Source organism: Hemicordylus capensis, chromosome 2 (assembly GCF_027244095.1).
Source record: "Hemicordylus capensis ecotype Gifberg chromosome 2, rHemCap1.1.pri, whole genome shotgun sequence".
Classification (NCBI taxonomy): domain Eukaryota; kingdom Metazoa; phylum Chordata; class Lepidosauria; order Squamata; family Cordylidae; genus Hemicordylus; species Hemicordylus capensis.
The window spans coordinates 417100691-417111535 of NC_069658.1; positions in this window are offsets into that span (position 1 = coordinate 417100691).

Below are 10845 nucleotides of genomic sequence, written 5' to 3' on the forward strand. Positions count from 1 at the left end.
AGTATTCCCTGTAGCAGGGATTCCCAGATGTTGTTGACTACAGCTCCTAGTATTCCCAGCTGCAACGGCCTTTGCCTGGGGATGATGAGAGCTGTAGTCAACCACATTTGGGAATCCCTGTTACAGGGAATACTGGTGAGAACTCTGATGTTGGGGGCTGCGCTGCTTTCAGACAAGCGATCTTCCATGTGCTGTGTGTGTTGCTGCAGTAATTCAAGAGGCCTGTTGCAGCACATTTGAATGGGCTTGGTTCCAGTAGGACATGCAGTTAGGCTGATTAGCTCAACCATCTCCAAGCGTTCTCCTGAAAGAGCTTGAATCATATATTGCTTTTTCCATCTCCCCACTTTCAGTCTCACTCTTTTTATGTTTTGCAGTGTTCAGATACCTGGAGTGCCTCCCAGAAAAATATGACTCAAAGCCAAGACTATGAAAACCTGGTATTTTCCAAGTATTTCCAGAATCTGGATAGCTGAGCCTGGGGTTGCATGCTTCAGAGTTCTCATAGAGGGGGGCAATGGAGTTGATTAGCAGAGACCCTAGATATATGCTTGAGAGTGGACTGGGTAGTTGACAACGATGCTGGCCTAGGAGCTATATGTCACCCATGTGATTTCAGGTTAATAATTTCGTAAGATTTAGTCTCTCATTATTACAGAGCAAAATGTATTGTTCAGCCTGAGTGCTCATGGTGTATATGTTGGTATGGGATCAAGCTATTCCAGCAATTAAGATGTTCCATGCATCCAAATCATCCTGAGAATCCGAGCTTTCATTTGCAAACAAAAGACAAGTTGCTCTCCCTCATGGTTGCAGAGGAATGCCTGCCTGCATTTGGATAGCACATAACAATGTTCAATGGGGCATGGCTTCCAGTGTCTGGGAATGGGGCACTTTGGTTTCTTGTGTATGAGTTTCTTTTCTGTAACTTTCATTTTCTGCTGCTATTGCTGCATGAAGCCAAATGGCTTCTCTACCCTCTCATGCCTTGTTCGGAGTTGTTGTCATATCTGAATCATGGAAAGAAAATTGATGTGCAAAATGAAATTAGCCTTATTCATTATTTCATTAGCATTATTCATTTCAGGTCAAATATTATTTCATTTCCTTGGCATAGATTCTTTCTGCCGGACCGTCTGTCTATCTCATCCAGATGGCAAACACAGTGTATACCTATTTGATTGAGGAACCATATCATTGATCTGATTGCCAATCATATCATTCAACCAATTGCTCTTTTAAGTTCAGCCATATAATGAAATTTACTTTGCACATATATAAAACTTTGCTTAAATGGGTGTTTTTCGGTCCCCAAACTGCAATTTTGGAACACTATATGAAAGCTTCCAGATGCTGAATTCTATTGTGAGATAAGCAATAAAGTGATCAAAGGATTGTTTTGTAGTGCCGCATATAAGGTTACTTTATAGCTGTTGTTCTTTTTAGACAATACTACTTTCAGGTGCATCAATGCCTGATATTGTGATTGCCATATTAAAAATATATCCTGTGAATGAGCCCTAAATTTATTTCAAGGAGCTTCTGCAATAGTATATTACCTTTTGGGTTAGAATAATGGAATCACAGGGAAAGAAGGGCCTGGAAAAGAACCAAGTCCAGTTCTCTGCTCCAAGGTTAGATCTGTTCTTTACACACCATTATGGGGTTCATCCATACTGAGTCAGCTTCTGAGTGATCCAACTATGGCCCTGTTCACACATGCATGTTCACCTGTTGATGAGTGCAACATGAATGGATGTCTCATATGCACAAATCAACAGATAACACCTCACACACAGCAAATTTTCAACAGAGGCAGTTCATTTGTTCAACTGCCTTCAAGAGTCAAGCTAGCCTTCAACTGCCTTCAAGAGTCAAGCTAGGAGTGGAAAAGTGACTTTTCTGCCTGAGAAACCCCACTCAGAGAGGCTTGTTCAACTGCCTTCAAGAATCAAGCTAGGAGTGGAAAAGTGACTTTTCTGCCTGAGAAACCCCACTCAGAGAGGCTTGTAAAAGAAAAGAACAAAAAGAAAAACAAGTTTATTCAAATGCTACAGACTGTTTCCATCTGAGGCTCTCTCAGCTTTTAGTTACAGGTAAAAATACTCAGTAGGTTACAAGAGCCTAGTGGTGGGTCCCTGTGTAAAACAGGATGCTGGACTAGATGGGCCTTGTGCCTCATCCAGCAGGGCTGTTCTTATGTTCTTAAGAATACTTCAAATAGCATCCTGAATGATGTTGGGGTGGCATGCTTTAAAACCCATGGTTACCCAGTTGCAAGGAACAGGTATGTAGGAAAATACAAAAGCACCTTTAAAAGCTTATAGAATCTTTTGCAACACCCTAGTTGGATAGGCAAAGACTAGTGTTTCTTAGTTTAGTTATGTTACAGGTAAATAATCATAGAACAGTTTCAGGGGTATACAAAGCGTGCACAAAAGAAACTGAAAGTCTAATGCAAAATCTGACTAAACAAACTTCCCCTAGACTAAATTTCCTGAAGCCAAAGCCCTGGCTTCCTTTTTTTTTTTAACTCACTCAAACCCTGGATGAGAATTCAAGCCCCTGCAGTTCTATCTTCCAAGAGCTGCAGTTATCTTCCTGCAGCCATCCTCCATGGCCACATGTGTCCTCCTGCACTCACAGGTCCAATGCAAATCAAAACTGATGACCTACACTGGTGCAGGCACTACCACATCCGCAAGCAGATTGTAGACAACCACTAGCAGAGAGCAGGAGTGAACATATGCATCCTATTAAGGATGCCTGCAAATCACACAAGATAGAATTAAAGGTAGTGGCACCCCTAATGTAGAACCATATTTTGTGTCCTCTGGGAGCCATGTGTCACAGAAACGTCTTTTCCTGTTATGACACAGGGCCAGACTAAATGTCACACACAGCTGCACATAGCTGTTTCCCAATAACCTTTTTTAAATGCCAAAGCAGCCCCAGAGGCTGCAGGTTTCAGTGGAGACGATGCTTACACCTTTCTCCTCTGGATAAAATCTTTCTCCCCCTCCCTCAAAATTGCCCCTGGCTGCTTTTTAACCCATGGGGCGGGGGAGGTACAGCACCTATATGTTTCCCCTTGCTGGATAAAAAACAGGGGGGGGGGTATTTGGGGGCAGAACAACAGCCAGCAGGGAAAGAGTTAAGCAGACCCCACCCCTCATTCCTCCACCGGCTCCTTTTGGTCAAAAGGGGAAACATTAGAAGGTGGGTCCATGCAGCTGTGTGTAGCGTGTAGTTTGATCCACAGGTTCATAAATAAGAATTCCATAAATAAGAGCAGCATACATAGCCAGAATGGGTTTCAGTGCTAGGTAATCAACCATCATTTTAAATTTGCAAAATACCATGATAGGAGATTTCTGTATCTGGAGGGCGATCTTACATTTCAAAGATCTGGGGGAGGGGAAGAAGATGCAGTATGGCTCTAGGTGATTTGTGGGCAAACACACTGCATGCCCCCCACCTGCAAAGATCCCTGCCAGTGGGATATTCACTCTCAGAGATGGAGGGCAGATTTTCCACAGTGCAACCATATCTCCAAGTGAAGTACATTACTTTTCCTCCATAGGAATGATTGGCAAACATTCGCTTATACAAATGGTGCACTTGGCAACACCATCCTGGGTTTTGGTCATGCTAGAGTGTGATGGAATGTTGGAACCGGCTCTTATGGAGCGAGTCAGATTTTGCCACAAGTTGCAGAGTGATGGATTTTGAAGCAACCCCTGTAAGGGGGATAAGGCAGGCAAACTCTCCAACATACAGTACAACAATTCTTCAGAAAATCATTCCTAGCTTTTACTTCAGAGCATGTAGCTGCAACAGAAGCCTGCATATTGGGTCAGGGCTTTAGGATTTCCTAGAATAAGCCAAATTTAAGCACATTTAAGTCCTCTCAGGTTCAACTGGAGAGTTAAGCATGTACTTAAATCTGTTCCATTTAAAGCAATGGGACTGAAAAAAGTGCTTAACTTTGGCTGCAGTCTGCCTCAAAATTTATACTTTATGGTTTGCTTTCATCCTTTTCTTGTGAACCATCCAGAATCTGGGTTGGTGTGGGAATAATATACTCAAGTATCTTGGCTTGCTATGATCTAAATGTCTCTGTCTCTTATCTAAAGCTCTGTTTTAAGTAGAAAATGGTAACAATGTAGAGAATATAAATTTTGTGAGTCAATCTTGTGAAATTCCCAGTGTGTGTGTGTGGTTGGTTGTGTCTTCTTCTTCTTCTTCTTCTTCTTCTTCTTCTTCTTCTTCTTCTTCTTCTTCTTCTTCTTCTTCTTCTTGTAAACACAAAGGAAACAAGCTGACACAGTGAATTTTCATCTGGAAAATGAAACTTGACATAACAGGTAGTTAGTTACATTTTTCTTAATATCTGGTTGTTGCCCAGAGGCAGCTTTTAATAAATCTCCGTCCGCACCTTTAGAGAAACAATCTAACTGTACTCACCTTAATAAAACAGCATCTCTTATAACCCTCCCAGGTCTTATAATGTTGCCAATCCACATTCTTTGTTGCCGGGTGTCTAAAAAAAAGGTGGGGGGAGCACTTGAAAAAACTAGAAGCACTAGCTACTGACTGAAAAGAACAGAAGCTTTGCCATTTATTTCTTAAGATATTTATATTCCAAACTTTCTATCTGACAAAGTAGGAAGGTGCCTAACAACTATCACGTTAAACACACTAATAACATGACAATCTCTTTTTATATTCTTCTAATTTTTGCAGAAGTGTACAATGAAAACAAATTACTAAAATCAACCGATAAAATATATAACACCTTCGGATCATTACTTCACTTAAGTCATTTAGAATATTTGTACATAAAGTTATGTAATAAAAATCAGGTTCAGGTCCTTTATTTGCAGGGTTTTTTTTGGCATTTATACAATTTTAAAAAGATAATATGAATACGAATATGACAATTATGTATATACCACTTTCCAAGAAAAGTTCCCAAAGCGGTTTACAAAGGAAGGAAGGAAGGAAGGAAGGAAGGAAGGAAGGAAGGAAGGAAGGAACTACCATTCTAAAAGACGCTTATAATTTGGATGAGCAGAGAGGCTTTTAGCTGGGAAGAGAACTTGTCCTGCACTAGTAGCTCCCCCAAATGAACAAAATGTACATCAGCAGCAGTGCAGCAAAACCACACAGCAGTGCTGCAGCACCACCACCACCATCGCCACCAGTGCAGCTGAACCGGTTCAGGAATATGTAAGAAATAATTAGAGTCAGTTTCAGGAGTGACTCTAGAACAAGTCTGGGGGAGCAAAGGGTGCATTGTGTACCACATTATTAGAGGAGCAATGATTTTGCTATACACTAAGATCGTTCACACGACCAAAGTGGGGTGGGCTGGGGGGAAGGCAGGATTCTAGCTACCTTCCCCCAGATGACCAGAGCATCTTTGGGGCTCTGCTGCTCACATGCCAACATGACCGATGTGGTGGCAGAGTCAGACTCCTCACTTGGGATTAGAAGTCTTCCTGTATCCCACAATGCACCACGTGAGCAGCAGAGAGGCAGTCTGTGGCAATGTAGCAGTGTTCCTCTTCCTGGCCGCACTTTCCGCTGGACTCTATGGCCGCCACTCCCGTTTTAAGAGCTGCAGTACTTCAGACGAGCACAAAGTGAGGTAGGACAGGCTCCATTTCCCTCATACCTCATGTTGTACCCAGATCGTGGATCCGGGCTACAAAGTCGGGAGGCCTCCTAGTGGCCCAGATGACACAAGCTGCTTGAGAACTCTCCCCTACCCAAACAACTCAAGTCATGAGGATGAGCTCATTCAATACTTACAGAGGGAATGAATCTCCTGCTTTCCTGGCTGCACTGACTTCTGCAGCTTGCTCTTTTTTTTCCTTTTTCTTTTGCAAATTCAATTTTTATTGATTTTAACAATAGCAATATTATCATTCATTAAAAATACACACATAGAAGGTGGACTTCCCACTCACATTTCTTCGTGAATCAACAACTATAAAATTTACCCTTGCTATGATAATAATTCAAAACATAAGTTCAAACCCTTACAAACATAATTAATCTAACCAACCTGCGATTTATACTAAATTTCAAACCCTGCTGTCAAGTCCATAGTAGGAAAGTAAGACTTCTGCAGCTTGCTCTGGGATGGAGGAGGGAGTGAACGAGGCTTCTTTAAACAATGAAGGCCTTTTCAAACAACCAATTCAAGGACCACAACATACTATTGTCAAAGTCAGGGCCAGCCCAAGGATTGCCGGTGCCCCAGGCAAAGCTTTGGTGCCCCCACTCCTTTGCCCGCATGGGCAGGCAGGCGCCTTCCGCCATGGGCGAGTGGGTAGGTGGGCGGGCAATCCCTGTCATCTGAGTGGGTGGGCAGTCCGCCCCCATTGCCCACTTGCAGTTCTTGCCACTCTTCTGCCTTCACCTGATGCTGCTGGCTGCTCCTGGGCAGCTGAACTGCCATGGCCTATTACAATGAAGTCGCCGAGCAGTGCAGCCATGTGATTATAATGTGCTGTGGCAGGCCAGCTGTTCGGCAGCAGGAGTGGCAGGCAGAGGTGGCAAGGAGAGTAAGTGGGCAGCTGGGCAGGCGATAGGGATGGGGAGCACCTGCTTGATTACCTACCCACTCACCCGGGTGATGGGAGGTGCACACATATGCATGCAGGGGCAGGGGATGCATGCACAGGCAAAGGGGTGAGGATGCAACAGCACACCTCACAGGTTACCTCCTAGGTCCACCTAGCAGGCCGGCTGGCCCTATTTTTGGCTTGCGGGCTGGCATGTGATCCAGGACATCAGTGCCCCTCCTCCTCCCTCTAGGCAATTGCCTAGTTGATGGGCCAGCCCTGGCCAAAGTGTCAGCAAAGTGTCAGACAGCAAAGGATTGTCTGACACTTTGCTGTAAAGCTGCTGTCTGATGGATGGAGGAGCTAAAGAGGGAGCAGGAAGTATTTTGCAGGGAGTATCCTACTATTCCTTGGAGTCATCCCTGGTCAGTTTCAGCTGTGGTGCAAAGCACCAAAACATCAATAGAGAAGGGGACAGATGAGCCTCCCAGGGTAGGGAGTTCCTCAATCCTCGTGCCAGAGTGATTGGTCCGGAGTTCAATGTGACTTGCTCCCTAGTCAGTATTGTCACCCTGAGTGGTGAGGTCAGAGGCGGTGCTACTGATTTGGTTTTCTTTCAATGACAGAGTGCAGTGGAGACTAAAGGCACCCCTGCAAGGCAACAGATTTGCTATATTGCATCAGATCTCCAGGAAGTGATACCTTGCACCCCAAACTCTCAGCGCTCTCTGACTCTTCCAAACTGCAAATTACAATTTCTACACACACACACACACACACACAAACACGAGCGTGCACGCACAGAGTTTTAGTCTGCGTGCGTGCGTGCGTGCGGGAGGAGGGCTTCTCACAGCTCTGATTCCCCATTCAATATACTTAAGAGACATCTCCAGGAATCAGGGGGACATCTCCCAACCATTGCCTCCCATCAGCTGATCATTCTGGGCTACTGGCATAGCAAAATAATAGCCAGCCAGAAGCTGCAGTGTTCTGCTTAGGATTGCCACTGTAAGCAATGGAGGGTTTGGAAGTGAAATCTCAGAGACCTGAGCTCCAGAGGTGAAGTCTATAGGACACATACTACTGTAACTAATGTTGCACATGTCTCAGGATGTTTTGCTCATGCGACAAGAGGGGGCAATTTTCATGAATCCCATTTCCTCTTCTGACCCCCATGCCTCTTGAAAATATCTCTCTGAAGCTCTCCCAGCGTTCAGGGACATATTTTCAGGGCATGAGAGAAAGGAAAGGATCAATGAATATTGCCCCTCCCCCGTTGCACATGTGAAATGTTCTTAGGCATGCACAACATTAGTCAGTCTGTGAGCCAACAGTGTTAACAAATTACCCCATAATCTTTCCCATGGGTTAATGCCACTGAAGACACACAAATCACTTCTGCTGTGGAAGCAGAGCATATATGCCCCTTGTATGTTGCCAGGGCAGGTTACCGCCTCGAGCCATGCGCAGAGCACACGGAGTTCCTTGGAAGAAGAGCAAGATGTGTGTGTAACAGAAATACAACAAATTAGCAAACCCTCCGCAACCCTCTCTGCTTCACACTGCCCATTGCTGATGTGAGTAGAAATAGCTTTCTGAGGAGTGGAGAAAGGTGCCCCATGAAGCAGTGCATTTACTCAATAAGCAATGAAGGCTGAGTAGACTGCGGAGGGGCTTTTATTTCCTGGCATTTGTATGATCCCCACTGCTTTCTTTTTGCTCCAGGAGTTGAATTCAGTCCTTCCCACTGCAAAGAGGGTAGATCTGAATCAGGAAGAAGGGAAGTGAGTGAGTGACTCACCTAAGACCATGGAGGATCCAGGGTGAAAATCCTAATCCATGCAGAGAGGTAACTAGGCCATTCCTCTCCACATCCTCAATGGGCATTTACTTCAGTCACAAACAGACAGGAATTCATGAGACTCTGTATATCTAGCTATTTGTGCTGCAAATCACTGTAGCATCTGAACGCCTTGGGGGAAAGGTATTTGTTATTTTTCAGCTCTGAACATGATCATCTATGTCTTGTGTTATTAAAGGTGAGAATAATTGTGAAATTTAAAATTCACACTCCTAGGCAACATCATGCTTCAAGGACTAGCAGAATTCCAACATGTGACCTTTTCAAAAATTGCCAAGTTGGACTGCTTGTTGTTTGCTCTTTAGAACATGACACAAGTCAGTTGAGCAATTGCACAGGGTGCTTTCCAGCACAGGGGTTTGGAGCAAAGGTGGCTAGTTTGGTGCTACGTTTGCTGTGCTGCTCATGCTGATTCTGCACAGTCCAGGATTGGCACGATCCCAGGTGTCAGGCATGCTGCTTCCCAGCACCTGCAATATGGACAATGCTGCAATTACTGGGGGGAACAGCTGTATGGCAGTAAAGGATTGACAAACTACCAAAAAATGCTCTTGAGCTTTTAACAGCGGCTTCGTCTGCAGAAATCAACAAGTGAATCTGTTTGCACCATGGTGATGAACATTATCAAACTGCTGATAAATATGCAGTGGCAGTAGCCAGTTAAAAAGTTGGCAACCTGAGACAGTGCCATCAGGTGCAACCACAAAGGTACAGAAGTCTCGAATGTGATATGTATAGTCTTGCAGATGCTGTATCTAGATATATTTTGAGCTAGAAATTTTATTCTGTGTTTGTGTATGTGTGTGTGTGTACACACACATATACAAAAACTTGTACACCGTGACCCCCTCCTCTTCAGGCAACCCTTTTATACTCCCAGAGAGTAGTGGCCACTACATGGGTCCGGGCAGTACTGGGTGGGAAGATTAAGGAAACACCAGGACTGGGTATAGATCTTTACTCTCATTCAAATTTCCCAGGTTTGGACCAGCATTGCCCTGTATGCAGATAGGACAATCATAGGAGAGGGGAGCCCCAGTTGTCAGCAATCCCAGGAAAATAGAATCAAACTATTTGATTCACTGCTTCACCCTTCTGATCTCTGATCTGGGGATTCAGATACGAATATTCAATTCATCTGAATATTTGTCCATAGGATAAATCCAAAACATTAAAGCTTATTTTTAGTAAACCCCTGCACCTATTTATGTGCAGACTGCATGCCCATTTAAGGGGCTACCACCTCTGTTCCTTTCATCCCATTCGGCAAAGAAATTAAAACAATATAGGCTTTTTAGTGATTCTTCCAATTTTATCCTATGGACAAATATTCAGATTAATTGAATATTCGTAATGGAATCACCAGATCAGAAGGGTGAAGCAGCGAATCAAATAGTAAATACTCTGAACATTGAATCTGAATACTGAATTGACTACTTCCCTATTGGCACAGGCCTATTTAATATCATTGTACTAACTGGAACAAAGTGCTAATGAATTGGATGATTCAAATTATTATTATTATTATTATTATTATTATTATTATTATTTCGATTTCTATACTGCCCTTCCAAAAATAGCTCAGGGCAGTTTACAAAGAGAAACAATAAATAAATAAGATGGCTCCCTGTCCCCAAAGGGCTCACATTCTAAAATGAAACTAAAACGAAATAATGGGTCTGTAAATTTAAAAAAAGCAAATGTCTGTCCTATAGTACCTGTGATATTGCTAGTGATGAGCTCACCATCACCAGGTTGTTCACAAATGACTCACACAATACTTCACAAGCTCTCTCTCTCCTTGGCCCATCACATTTGTGTATTACTCTTTCTCTGAGGGATCTACCTCATTCTCTCTAGTGCCTTCCTTCAGCCACTCTGCTTGTGGGCCTACTTCCTGCAGAGCTTCAGGCCTCGGCTTCTTTGCTTCTCCCCCCTACTTCTTTCCTGTCATCAGTTCAGCACACAACTCTTGTGGCCTTTGCTCTCTATTTCTTTCAGCTCTCTGCCATAAATTAGTGCTGTATGACAGGTTGTTTTCAGTCATAAGCAGTATATGCAATGTCTGCTCTGGATCCCCCTTTAGAAAGTAGCAATGTATTTTGAAATCTAGTGGTGCCATCTTGTCTGTTTGACAGCTTTTGCTTTCCTGGAATGTTTCCTCCACTCACCGCCAATTTTGAGACACAAGTTGAGTCATAATGATGGAATTACCAGCCAACAATCTCCTGCTCCTTACTCACTCCAATTCAAGGTGAATTCTGATAGCTGCTGTATGAGAAGACTGGCCACATGCTGGAAATACCTTGCTAAATTAAGTTGCTAGTTCATCAAAAACATCCTCCCAAGCATGCACAGGATGTATTAAGTTATGGTGGAGTAAGGGATCAACTTGTTGTACTGACATTT